Source organism: Felis catus, chromosome B2 (genome assembly GCF_018350175.1).
Source record: "Felis catus isolate Fca126 chromosome B2, F.catus_Fca126_mat1.0, whole genome shotgun sequence".
In the NCBI taxonomy this organism is placed as follows: domain Eukaryota; kingdom Metazoa; phylum Chordata; class Mammalia; order Carnivora; family Felidae; genus Felis; species Felis catus.
Genome location: NC_058372.1, coordinates 40344564 through 40358150, shown reverse-complemented (window position 1 = coordinate 40358150; position 13587 = coordinate 40344564). Strand labels below are relative to the sequence as shown.

Sequence of the window (13587 nt, the reverse complement as noted above, 5' to 3'; positions counted from 1 at the left end):
CAGCGAGGGTGAGAGAGAGGTGGCCCTCACTGTCCGTTTTACTTTCATCCGTATAGCCGGCGTGACACTTTATTTCACACACTCCCTTCTATTAAGTGGCTTTATATCACTCTCAGATTTATATCGCTTCCTGATTTGAGATCTGTCAGGCAATGACTTTATTCAGCGTCTGCTATTCATAGTGACCGTAGGCTTTATACAGTAGGCAAGTGGCATAAGAAAAAAACGCATGGAGTTGGTGGGACCCTAAAACTACTCTAAAAAATAGAGTCTGTTTATTTGAAAAGACTTTATGACCAAAAGCAGACATAAAGGATAAACCATCTTCATGAGATTAAGTGTTGGGTATACAGAATGGGTTGCCATGGGGGGACAGCACTGTATCCTATTGAGTGGCCAAGGAAGGCTGGAGCAGGCAGACTGGAGCTGGCCTGATGGGGAGGGTAGAGTGAGGCAGCTGGGTGTAGAACCAACGTGAACAGAGATGGGTGTTCTCATGAGCCAGTGAGACTCAGTGCGGTGCTTCTGGCTGGCTCCTCTCGGAGAGCCACGTCCACTAGCATATCAAAAGCCCTGAGAAGTCCTGCAGTCAATGTTTGACTGTGTTTCACCAAGCTTCCCAAGTGTGTTTGACCAGTCGTGGCCAGTGAACATGGTGGTCTTGGGTGGATTAGAATTTGGCTTCTGTCTCACTAACAAATGCTTCAGTTGACTCTAGGTCCTCAGCTCACTGTTGTAAAACAGTGATTGGCAACTTTCTTTAAAAATGCAGTCTGTAAGTATCAGCGATTTACTTGGAGTCAACTACTTGTCTTCCTTTTCCAGGTGTTGCTCAACTATCTAGAAGGATGCAGGTTCTAGGAGCCTGGGCGCTGATGTTGCTATGGTTAGAGAGGGGCTTCTTTGTTCTCCACAACTCCCAAGATGATGTCCTAGATATGCTCCACCCAGCTGAGGGGCCAGGCCTAACCCCACCCCTGCCTGCAAACCTCAAAGTCTATTAACAGCTCTCTCCCCATGATGACTCATGCTTCCTGTCCCTCCTCCATTCGAGTTACTCAGAGCCGTGAGCCAAGATTGATTACTTATACCATCCAACCGTCTTTGCCCAGGGAGAGCTCAACTGGTAGATGAAATATTCTTCATTGGGTGACAACCCAGCCCAAGTTCTCTTTGCCCAGGGAGAGCTCAACTGGTAGATGAAATATTCTTCATTGGGTGACAACCCAGCCCAAGTTTTGTTTGTCAGCCCCGCACAGGGAAACAAGGGGTTTATTCTAGGTGCAGTCGTGGAGGCCGTTTTCCAGAACCAGGAAGTTCAACACATTATGTCTGGGGCTGTCTAGGAGTTTGGGGGGAGTTTGGGGAGCCAGGATTATTATGGATACAGAGACCAGAGGAGCCCCAGGCAAAGGACTCCTATGCTGGCAGGGGCACTAAAAGCCAATGGATAGATGACTTTTTTTTTTAATGTTTATTTATTTCTGAGAGAGAGAGAGACAGAGAGAGAGAGAGAGAGCAGGGGAGGGACAGAGAGAGAGAGGGAGACACAGAATCCAAAGCAGGCTCCAGGCTCCGAGCTGTTAGCACAGAGCCCGATACCAGGCTCAAACTCACAGACTGCAAGATCATGACCTGAGCTGAAGTCAGATTCTTAACCACTGAGCCACCCAGGCGCCCCCAATGGATAGATGTCTTAAACGGAGTCTTTAAGTGCTGCTCTGGAGAGTGACATTAGTTCCTTCTCACTGTTGGGTGGGCTCCCCTCTAAAAATATTTTTAAAATCTTTATTATATTAGTCATATACATTCTGGGGTTTGTTTGTTTGTTTGTTGGGTTTTGTTTTTAATTAAAACCCTGTAGCTGGAGCTTAAGTCTGCTCAGGTACCCTCCCCCACTCACTCTCTTCCCTGTTCCTAAAGATGGCAGAACTGAGCCTGAAATCAGGCTCCCATCCTGGCTCCCAATCGCTCTTTCCCCACCGTAGATTAGGATGCTTACGGGTAGTGTGAGGTGGTAGAAAACCCCACTGCCTCAGTATCCTGACTCAGGATTGTTGTGTGTCCCCGGGACCAGGCAGGGGCTAGCGAGGCTCAGCCATCTGAGCCTTCGCAGTCAGAGCCGGAGGGACCTCCTTGCAGCCCATCAGGCCCAACCTCCTTGTTCTGCGGAAGCTGAGTCTGAGATGCAGGGAGGGGAAGTCATTTGCCCAACAAGGTCACAGGGCCAGTCTCCTTTTCTGTTTGGTCCGGGTTATCTTTATATTGGGTTTGCATTTCCTGAATACGCAGCAACCGAGTGGGGGGTGGGGGTGGAGGGCAGGGGAAGTGGGCTTAAAAGAACCCCGTCTGAGAATGTTTAAATTTCCTGTGAGTGTCCCATGAAGAGGGAGATAATCTATGTGCACATAATCAAACGGAGAGGGGAGACTTGGGTTAGGTCCAGAAGACCAACAATGGGGGGGAGGGGGGGAGGCGGGAAAGAAGGCAGACAGAATAGGAGCTATTGAGAGAAGGCTGGGACACTTATCGATGGAATAGAAATAAATAGGAATTTGGGGTTTTTGCACTTTCATGATGCCTCCTTGTTAGTGTTTTTGGAGGACGTTCAAGTCACGTGGGTGCCCTAGTCTCATTTTAGTGGCAGTGGTTTTGTGGTCTCTAGGGGGCCCTTTGGCCTGGGACCAGAGGCCTCCGCTTTCGAGTCCCTCGGGTTTTCTCATACTGGCATGGGGGGATCCTTTGGAAATCTCTTCCTCCACAGCTTAGCTCAGAATGGGAATGCGGCCTCCTGCGGGGCCTGCCTCACAGAAAAATAATGGATGTGAGAGTGCCCTCCACACACTGAAGCTTAGGTTGGCCTCGTTTTTCCTTCGCGAACACCTGCCTTGGCATGAGCTCTGAGAGAGTTTGGTGCTTCCGCTGGGGAAGCTTTCATTTTCCCACCGGATCAGGTGGCAGATGTGGGCCACCGAAGCCACCCCGGGCCTGCTTCCCTGGGACAGCCCCGCCACACAGTGTGTCCCAACTTCCTTAAAGAGACCGTTGTTGAGGCTGGCCCAGAGGCTGTGACTAAAAGTAAGGAAACTGCAGCTAGGGACAGAGTTACTGACGGTTTCCAGGAATCTGAGAGCTGGGGGCCTTCTTGAAACAGGAAAGGAAGTAGACTGTCTCCTTATCTGGTATCATTGCAGGAATGAAATGACTCTTTATGGGTAACAGGTACACCCTTTCTTCTTTAATGATACCCACAGATATTGTTAAGCTTTAGATGGCCACTAAATAATTACTTGTCTTTTCTTCTTGGGGTCTTGAACTGCTTGAGGGCTAGACCCCAGAGAGCAGGGCACCTCCTTCATTACCAGTAACCACATGGGAGGACTTGGACTGAGTCAGAGTCCCTCTCAGGTACCTCCTGAGTTTCACTGACCCATGGGGGGCCGAAGGCCTGTCTTGCAGGGGCGCACCTGGCCCAGAAATCTTCCCTCAACAATGAGCAAGTCACGTGAGCAATTACATTCTCCGGTTTATTTCTCTGCCTAGTGCATGACGTGCTAAAACACAAGGTGAGGCTTAGTTTGTGGATTCAAGCCCCGCGTCGGGCTCTGTGCTGACAGCTCAGAGCCTGGAGCCTGCTTCGGATTCTGTGTCTCCCTCTCTCTCTGCCCCTGCCCCGCTCACACTCTACTCTGTCTCTCTCTCTCTCTCTCTCAAAAATAAACAAACATTTAAAAAAAATTTTTTTAAACGCAAGGTGAGGCTTTCCATGGTGTCTCCCCATCTTCATTAGGGATGAAGGTGAATGAACCCGGATGTAGTGGGTAGTGGGGTAAATACGGTTGTTAGTCCCTGCACCAGAGGGCCCCAGACTGCGGAGGTTTCCCAGCGGACGGTTCATACAGTGTTTCTCTCTTCCTTATCGTGTCCACTTCTGGCAGTTTCTGCCCCTGAGCACCAATCTGCTAACTGAAACAAAGGGAGGGCTCAGGGTTGCCCAGGAAACGAATAACCACACCAATTCAATCCTGACTGAGTCATTGAGCCCGATCTAAACTGTACCCAAGTCATAACAAAACAACAGGAACCCCACCCCAGGTGGTGAGCCTCCGTGAGTCCTCACTGGGTGCCATGCATGTCCTGTACATTCTCTTGGTTTAATCTTCACCAAAAAACTGGAACCGTAGGTATTGTTATCCCTCCTTTACAGATGTCGAAACTGAACCTGCTCCTCCCCCCCCCCCCCGCCAAAAAATAAAAATAAAAAATAAAAAAAGACAAGATCAACCTGCTGGGTCTGGGTTCTTACTTTGCCAATGGGAGTTTAGGATTTGAACTCTGGTCTTCTGACTCCAGAACAGCGGTCTCGGCATTTCTGTGAGGAAACTGCCTGCCATTTGTGTCTCTCCAGGGAGAAGTTCCTGAGGAGTAAAAAAAAAAACAAAATTTCCGGATAGCTGGAGCTTATCCCTTTCGGACTCGAAATAGGTTTTTTTGGTCTAAAGTGCATCAGCTTCTTTTCCAGCGCTTCCAAGCTCATGGCCATGTGCTGGAGGGTTGAAGGTTGCTAAGTGCTGGTGGCCAGATTCCCAGGGCACGTCTGTACTGTGGTAAAACTGGCTTTGACCCTCGGGAAGTCAAAGAGAAAGCTGGACGGCTCCAACTAGGGAAGTAGCTTCATGCTAATCAGATCTGTGATGGGGAACCAGGGACACTGCAGAAGATCACAGGAAGCCTCATCCTTGGGCGTCAGAGGGCTGGAGGCCCAGACCTTTGTCACTAATTGTGTGACCTGGGGCAGATTATCCCCTCCATATTAATCCCCTCGTCTTTTAAATAGGGAGAAACACTTCTAACCTCACAGGTTTGTTGTGAGGACAAAACAAAATTATTGTGAGGACCAAACAAAATTGAGGACAAAAACACATGTCTGTGCTTTGTTCACTGCTTTCCAGAATGCACACCCTCCTGTGAACTCCTTGATGTCCCTGTCACAGGCTCCACATTGGAGCCCAGATGATCTGTGGCTGTGGACCAGGGGACCCGTCTGCTCTGAGCTCTACAGATGCCTGCAAACACACCCCATGGTCATCAGGCCAGGCCACTCTGTATCTCAGCATTGACCTCATCGCAGGGCTGTCAAAGAAATGGAACCACGAGCTTATTTTATTTGGGGGGGGGGGGACAAGGAAAAGAGAAAAATTGATTTTCTTTAACCTGTAGCTTTTTTTCCTTTCTACCCTCCTTGCTGTGAGTGGAATTGCTACTTCATTTTTTTTTTAATTTAAAAAAATGATGTTCTGGGTGATGGAGCATAATATTTAGACATGTTGAACTGACAGCTGATGGGTGTGTTATTAATACACTATCACCACAAATCATGTTGCAAGGGTTGGTGGGGAGGAGATTTGTGTATAAATGTGTGTGTGAGCTCACACGCTTGGATGATTTAACGTAACTGGGGGGGGGGGTCCAGTGACCCTTATCAAAAGCAGCTCTTGGGAAGGTTAGCCGTGGGACATGGTCTGCTCTTCAGAGAAGGATTCCTTTGTGAATTGAGGGGGTCTCCTCCATGTTATCCTGTAGGAACAGAAGTTCTCCCCTTCCCCCCTCCCTGTCTCCCTCTCTCATGTCCTTAGTGCCCATGGGTACCACATATTATGCTGGTCCCTGAAGACGGAGTTGATGAGGCACTCCTTAGGGGCGCCTGGGTGACTCAGTTGGCTAAGCGTCCAACTTCCGCTCAGGCACGATTTCACGGTTTGCCAGTTCAAGCCTCACTCTGCGCTCTCGCAGAACTCACAGACCTCCCAGCCTGGGAGCCGTCGGTCCGGCTGCCTCAGTGGCAGCTTTTGTTGTAGGTCTCAAAACAAAACTGAACTCTCACAGTACTCCCCGTCTTCACAGGTGCAAACCTGACATCTGGGCGCCATCCTGACACCTCCCCCTCCGGCCCCCCTGTACCCATCCATCACTAAGTTCTGTCACGTTCACCCCCAAATACCCCTCTGTCACTACTCACATCCGAGCCGCCTGGCCTGGACCATCATAGAACTAGGTCCCCCCTGTATCCCCACTCACCCATCTCCAGTCCACATCTGCTCCACAGATCCACAAACTGTGGTCTGTGGGCCAAATCCGCCGCTGCCTGATTTTGTATGGCCCATGAACACTTGATGATACGGGAACACTGGCTTTGAACCCCAATTAAACAAAATGTTATCCCTCCAAAAAATCTTTCCGTTCTCCCCATTAACAGATCTATATTACAAAAAAAAAAAGTACTCCATTATTAATATGTTTTCAGCTTCCTTGAAAAATTTGTAGAAATTTATATATCCTTTATTACATAGGTGTCTACATCATAGCCTTGGTTTTGCAATCTGGCTGCAACACCAAGAATATCTTCTATCTGGCCCTTTACTTTGAAAAAACTCTGTTGACTTCTGGTCTACACTGTGTTCTTTTCAAGATGGAAATCTGGTGAGTCACACATGCTTGGACGACACACACACAGACACACACTGCTCAAACTACTTTTATGGTTCCCCATTACTTTTAGGATAAAGATAAAACTCCTTGCCCTCAAGAACCTTGGGTGGTCTGGCCCTTGCCCTGCTTCCGGTTTTATCACCATGACCCTTGATCCTGCATTTCAGCCACTCTGGCCCTTTTGTTGTTGTTGTTCCTTCTGTCTACCGTGTTCCCACCTGCCACAGGACCTTTGCCCATACTGCTCTTGACTGTATGGAACGTGGCAGTTCACATCATTTCCACACCCTTCTCATCTTTCACATTGCAGCCTCACTGTGACTTCCTCAGAGGATCCTTCCCAGACCTCTCTGCTGAGGTCACGGCCCGTTATTATAGCCATCCATCACATCCATCACAGTCACAGAGTTACATTTTTCTGTGTCTGACACTGCCTGTCCAGATTGCAGGCCCCATGAGAGCTGACACCAAGTTGTGTTAGCCACCCCCCATTCTGTATAGTATATAGTAGGCACTCAATAAATTTTTTGTTATAATGCATGGCTGAGAGTCAGGGGAAGTTTTCATAAAAGATGTTAAGTCTGAGCAGGAACTTGTAGTCTGAGAAGGTGGAAGATGAGAGAAAGTGATTTCAGGCAGAGGGACCAGTGTTCTGGAAACTCAGAGTAGCTCCATAGGTCTGGTGCTCAGGATGTGTATGGGTGAATGGATGGGCAAATCGTTGCACAGGTAGGTGAGGCCAAATTGTGAGGGCCCCATGTGCCAGGCTGAGCTGTTGGGAATCTTCTCCTGTTGACCAGGGGGACACTGGAGGTTTTGGGCAGAGGGGTGGTGTGGACAGGACTCCTGGGGGGAAAGTGGGCTGGAGGGAGCGAGGCCAGCCATGACTTGGCAGGGGAGTGACAGGAGAAGATGGTCAGGCAAGGCCATGGAAGAGAGGCCGACAGGAATTGATAACCTGTTGGAAGTAAGGGGATACTGGGCTCTTGAGGGTCCCAGGTTTCTGATTCAGGCCCTTCTGGTACTTAAGACGAGTGAAAAGAGTTGGGGCAAGGGTAGAGGGGTGAAAGTTCATGTGGGGCCCAGGAAGCAGAGGGAATAAATGCCTCCAATCTCCATTTTCTCTGCGAAACAGAGAGTCAACTGCTGAGACAAAGGCCTTTTGGGTTCAGGTCACGGATTTTGGCGCTTTGCCCCTGTTGCCAGTGGGGGGGGGGGGTGCCACCTCTCCCCCATAAGGGGATTCTCCTCAGCCAGGAGCAGCGGGGGGCGCTCAGACTGAGGATTTATGTCCCAAATAGCTTCTCTGTGGGTTAGTAGGGCACTTCAGGAGATCTTATAGACCTGCCTTTCCTCTACCTTCAAACGTAATGGCTACATGTCCTCTGTCAGAAATCCTACCTTGAAGGCCTTTGAAAAAGGCATCTGGCTTCCAGAAACTGTTCCCTGAGGGCCTACCTCACCCCTCTGAGCGCCACGAGGACCAGCCCTCTGCCCCCAGAGAGTCTGTCTGACCCGTGGACAGAGCTGACATGTCAAATGCACAAAGAATAATGCACAAAGGTGTGGTTCAGCGACATACTGCATTTTTGTGGTTCACAAGGCACATTCACACACAGGTGATGCACTCTACAACGACCTTCACCTAATGATTGGCACCTGCTCTTCTCCCCCTGCCCCCCAGGCCACCCACACGGCCCCCTCCCTCACAGGTGTGGTTGGGGCCACAAGGGCACCTGCTTCCAACAGTTGTACTCAGTTCCGTAACCATGTAGATGAAATGTGACGTGAGCTGATGACCTCTGGAAGCCAAAAAGAAATAGAAATGCGGTTTCTGTGAAAAGGCAAGTGAACGCTTTAGGAAGAATTTATAAAAGCAAGCCACCCAAAGAAAACCCCTGCTCAGGTGTGTGCACGACAACTGCTGGAGACCCGCGCTAGGTGGAGAAAGAAAACGCGTCTGTTAGAGGAGTCTGCGCTGTGGCTCCTTGACTGGCATCCTCAGTTTTCAGCTCCTTTTTACAGACACCGGACTAGAAAGTGACAGGTTATGCACGCATCCCGGGGTGATTTATGCAGAAAAGACAAATGCAGAGCTCTCGTCCACAAATCCACACCCAAAGGCCTGGACCCCACCTCAAAAGATTAGTAAGATATTTGCGTTTGAAGCTAACATAAAATTTTAAGGGGCACCTGGGTGGCTCAGTCGGTTGAGTGTCCAACTTCAGCTCAGGTCATGATCTCACACTCCGTGAGTTCGAGCCCCGCATCAGGCTCTGTGCTGACAGCTCGGAGCTCACCTCAGATTCTGTGTCTCCCCCTTCCTCTGTCTCTGTCTCTCTCTGTCTCAAAAATAAATAAAAACATTAAATAATTTTTTTTAAAAACCATAAAATGTTAAGGCATGAATGCAGGGCTTGTAAGTGTCCGTGCAGGGTTTTCAGTGTTTTATTGTCTGTTTGTTTTTGAAGAGGTAATAGCTTCCCATGATTTAGTAATTGAGAGAAATGTAAAAAGTTATAAAATGAAGTCTCCTTCCCACTCTCTTCCCATTCAGCCTGGACACAGCCCCTCCTGTCCCTACCCCACCCCAAGTACAACTCTTACCGGTTTCTTGGATCCTTCTAGATTGTCTTGATGCCCAACAACCAGCCGTGAATATAAGTCGGGCCTCATGATTCATGGATTCCATGTTTGCAAAGTCTCCTACTCTCTCAAATTTATTTGCAACCCCCAAGTCCATACTCGCGGCGCTTTCGAAGTCATTGGCGGACGTGCACAGAGCAGTGGAACATTTGATTTGCCCCACACGCGTCCCCGGCTAAGGTTGACCTGCGTGGTGCATTGCCTTCCTGTTTCGGCTCTTGTGCTGCAAACAGGTGTCCTTTTCCCAGTCTGTTTGGTGCCACGTTTTTCACATTCTTGTGCTTCCTGTTGATGTCACTGTTTAAAATGGCCCCCAGGCGTGGTGCCAGTGTGCTGTCCAGCGCTCCGAAGTGCAAGGAGGTTGCGTGTGGCTTATGGGGAAAATACTTGTGAGATAAGCTTTATTTAAATAAGAATGAGGGGCGCCTGGGTGGCGCAGTTGGTTAAGCGTCTGACTTCAGCCAGGTCACGATCTCGCGGTCCGTGAGTTCGAGCCCCGCATCAGGCTCTGGGCTGATGGCTCAGAGCCTGGAGCCTGTTTCCGATTCTGTGTCTCCCTCTCTCTCTGCCCCTCCCCCGTTCATGCTCTGTCTCTCTCTGTCTCAAAAATAAATAAAAACGTTGAAAAAAAATTTTTAAATAAGAATGAAAGTGCTGCCGGCTGTGAGTTCGTTGTTTATGAATCAGTAATATATATATTAAATAAGGTAGCTTTGAACGGAAACACACATAAAACAAGGTTGTGATCAGAGGCTCACGGGAACCTAACCTCATATTTCTTCTGGAAGCAGTGGTACACTGTTCGTGACTTCACAGGACATATTACTGCTAATAATGAGGATCAACTATTTACATATATATATGTATATTCCTTTCTCTAAAATTTTTTTAATGTGTATTTTTGAGAGAGAGACAGAGTGTGAGCAGGGGAGGGGCAGAGAGAGAGAGAGAGAGAGAGGGAGACACAGAATCTGAAGCAGGCTCCAGGCTCCGAAAGCCCAACACAGAGCTCGAACTCACGAACCGCGAGATCGTGACCTGGGCTGAAGTCAGACACTTAACCGGGTGAGCCACCCAGGCGCCCCTATATGTATATTCTATTTTAACTTTGGAAAGCTTTCCATATCAGTTCGCAGAGAGTTTCGTTGCTCTTTTTAACAGCTGCATAGTATTCCATTGTGTGGTTATTCCTTAATTATCTTTAATCAGTCCCTTAGTGATTGGCATTTGAGATGATGTCGATCTTTGGCTATTCAATACAATGCCACAGTGTGTATGCTTGTGTCTAGGTTGTTTGGATGTGTCCGTCTGTTGTCTGTAACCAGCTTACTAGAAGGGGAATTCTGAACTCCTGGGTGTATATCCTGAAGAGAGTCTCGGAGAGATTCATAGGGGGCACATCTGAGAATGCTGTCACAGGGTGTCAGTGGGAGATGGGTAGGGTAGTGAAGTGTGATGGGTGCAGGTTCCCACCTGGGGGGGTTGCGTGAGGGGCGTGTAAAGGACTTGGCACTGTGCGTGGCCCGAGGTCAGCATCACATGCGTGTTAGCTGTTATCTTTCTTTACCATTCTTCTTTATCTTTATCATTCTTCCTTCCCATCTGCCCGGTAGCGTTAGTCCAGCTCACCCGCATGGCATTGGGTGTCTGTCCTGCTGCCCTCCCATCAGCACCTCCCTGCAGTCGTCCTCCACCCGGGGCTGGAGGACACCTGGGCACTGTTGGGGACAATCTTATGCTGTCATCCAAGGCTTAACCCTGGGCCTCACCAGCTTCCTGGAAAGAGGAGTGTCTCCTTCACCTCCTGGTCCTTAGCCAGGCACACAGCACTCATGTTTGACAAACTTGTTTGCCGAATTCTGTGAACACTGAGTGGATCTGCTTTGGGCCCAACACTGGTCATGGAAGAGTGGAAAAGGGAGGGCGAGACATAAAAATAGAGGTATTAAGACACAATTCTGCGCCTTTAGAACTTAAATTCTGGCATTGGTTGGAAAATAGAATATCTGAGGTGACTCCCTGATGGAGTGATATTTCCAACAAGCAGAAGGATGCATGTCAGGGCCTGTAAATCCTCCCTCTGCGGTTCTCACTCTCCCCGAGGCCCCCAGCCTTTAGGGGCTCTATTTCCACCCTCTGATTTCAGCCACAGGGGCCCCTGGGGGATGCCTCACGGCAGCCCCCTGGTCTTAGAGCAGCAAAGGGAAGTTGTCTGGGCAAGAATTTGAGACAGAGAGATAATGGTGGCCAATGACCAACTGGATATGGGACTTGGGCAAGTCCAGACAGGTTTGGGGGCTTCTCGGGGATATAAAGGATTACCAGAGGAGAGAGCAAATTCAGAAAAGGTAAGATACCCTCCTGATTCCCTGAGGCCTCTCAGTAGCCGTTTGGGTAGATGGAAACCAACCCTTGTGGCTTTCCACATCATCCACATTCCCACTGTTGACAGTGGGAATCTCGGGTGAGGGGGTTGTCGGGCATGTTCACTTCCAGCTTTATAATATTTGAATCCTTAGAAGCATCTGTAAATTAAAGCACAGGTTTTCTTTTCTTTTTTTTTTTTAATTTTGTTTTGTGTATTTATTTGTTTTGAGAGAGACAGAGACAGTACGTGTGGGGGAGGGGCAGAGAGAGAGAATCCCAAGCAGGCTCCGTGCTGCCATCGTAGAACCAGACTCGGGGCCCGAACTCGTGAACCATGAAGATGGTGACCTGAGCCGAAACCAAGAGTCAGGCGCTTAACCGGCTGAGCCACCCAGGCGCCCCTAAATCATAGTTTTTCTTCATCGTGGCTTGCTGTGATTTGGAACGAAGGCCCTCCTGACAAAACTGGTCTCCACAGCTCTATCAGCTTGTCCCTTGCAGGATGTTCACCCCCGTGGTCTGTTTACTATTTGCTTCCCTGCGCTCAGCAGCTTCCTGAGGGCCCTGGGACAAGGAGCCCCTGTCATCTGATTGAGAAGGGCAACCTCCCTCAGCACAACAAAGAACAAAGGAGATGTCTTGGGGCAGCAAGGCCACCGAGTCACATCTTGGTCAGGGGGCTACAGGGTGACAGGACGTTTGAGGTGGGCTCTGAGGCCCTGTGTCTGGCTTCACTGAGCAGACACCTACATGGTGCCAGGCATGAGGCACAGGCTGGGTCCCAGGGCTGAGCAAGATGGGATTCCAGCTGCCCTCAGATCTGGAAAGGTGGGGGCGTGCGCCATGATGATGGGCCCGAATCCAATCCATGGGGGCCTGGCGGAGGGAGCCACTCAGGAAGTGCCTCTGGGAAGGCCTCCAGCCCCTGACACAGAGGTCCCTCTAGCTTGTCCCACAATTCCCCCCAAAGTCTTAGAACTCCGAGCCAGAAAGGGCCATGCGGATGCTTGACTTAGCCCCCTTATCTTCCAAATGAAGAGCCTAGGGGCCATGGCATTGCCCCAGGGTGGGGCTGTGTTGCTGCTGCTGTTTACAGAATGCCCAAACATGGCACTGACATCATAACCCATGGAACCTCCTGGAGACCAACAGACACCCCACGCACAAAGAACACTGAGGCGCAATTATTTTACATACAAGGGAGCATCACTTACTTTGTTTCCCAGTGAGCTGTAAGCTGTGTTCCACAAAGAAGTGTGTTTTCCCCAAGACCCCGACCCCATCTTTAAGACCTTGGGTGTCCAGGGATATTTGTTTCTTATATTCTGATGTCTTTGAAGACCTCAGACCAAAAAGCCAAGCCAGCTGCTCCATTTGGGAGCTGAACCCCTGTCCACCTGCGGCTCAGGTCACAATCTCATGATTCATGGGATTGAGCCCTGCATCAGGCTCTGTGCTGACAGCTCAGAGCCCAGAGACTCCCTCGGATTCTGTGTCTTCCTCTCTGTCTGCTCCTCCCCCACTCGTGCTCTGTCTCTCCCTCTCTCAAAAATAAACAAACATTAAAAAACTTAAAAATGGTAATAATAATTCACCCTGAGGTCGGAGGCAAGGTAAAGGAGTCAGATCTACCCCCCAGATCCACTGACCTTCCAGCCCGTCTTCATCCCCTACCCTCCCTACGGCTTCGTCAGAGCAGCTGGAGGGGAATCTTCCATTCTCCCAGCCCTGCCCTGCCCTACCCTACCCTGCCCTGCCCTGGACAGCTTCAGGGATGAGGATCCTTTCTTTGGCTGTAGTCCCAAGTGTTGATTCACAAAAGCGGTGTCCTCGGTCCTCGGGGGCAGGAGTGGTGGATCCTCCCTGTGGCCCCAGGCCCGGACCCCTCCAGATGGACACCCTCCAGAGATACGCACCCCTGTCCCCAACAGCAAGGGTCTGCCCACCGTGCCTCATGGGCCCTGGTGGGAATGACCTCGCCCCTGCCCCCTTTGAGGTCCTCCTTTGCCTCCTCCTTGTGAAATTCCTTGGAGTCTTTAGGAAGCCCCGCCCCTGCCCCCTCCCTGCCCCAGATTGTGAGCTTAA

General features: G+C 49.9%; 1 protein-coding gene and 1 long non-coding RNA gene across 16 annotated transcripts in view; one reads left to right on the top strand and one right to left on the bottom strand.

Annotated features, from left to right (window-relative positions):
- Positions 1–13587, top strand: part of TRERF1 (transcriptional regulating factor 1) — a 210749-nt gene that overhangs the window by 146112 nt on the left and 51050 nt on the right. The window lies entirely within an intron of this gene.
- Positions 3224–9263, bottom strand: LOC109499671. The gene is made up of 3 exons (XR_002157079.3): positions 9097–9263; positions 4307–4418; positions 3224–3966 (listed from the first exon to the last, which is right to left on the bottom strand). It is a non-coding gene; the product is annotated as an uncharacterized LOC109499671 (long non-coding RNA).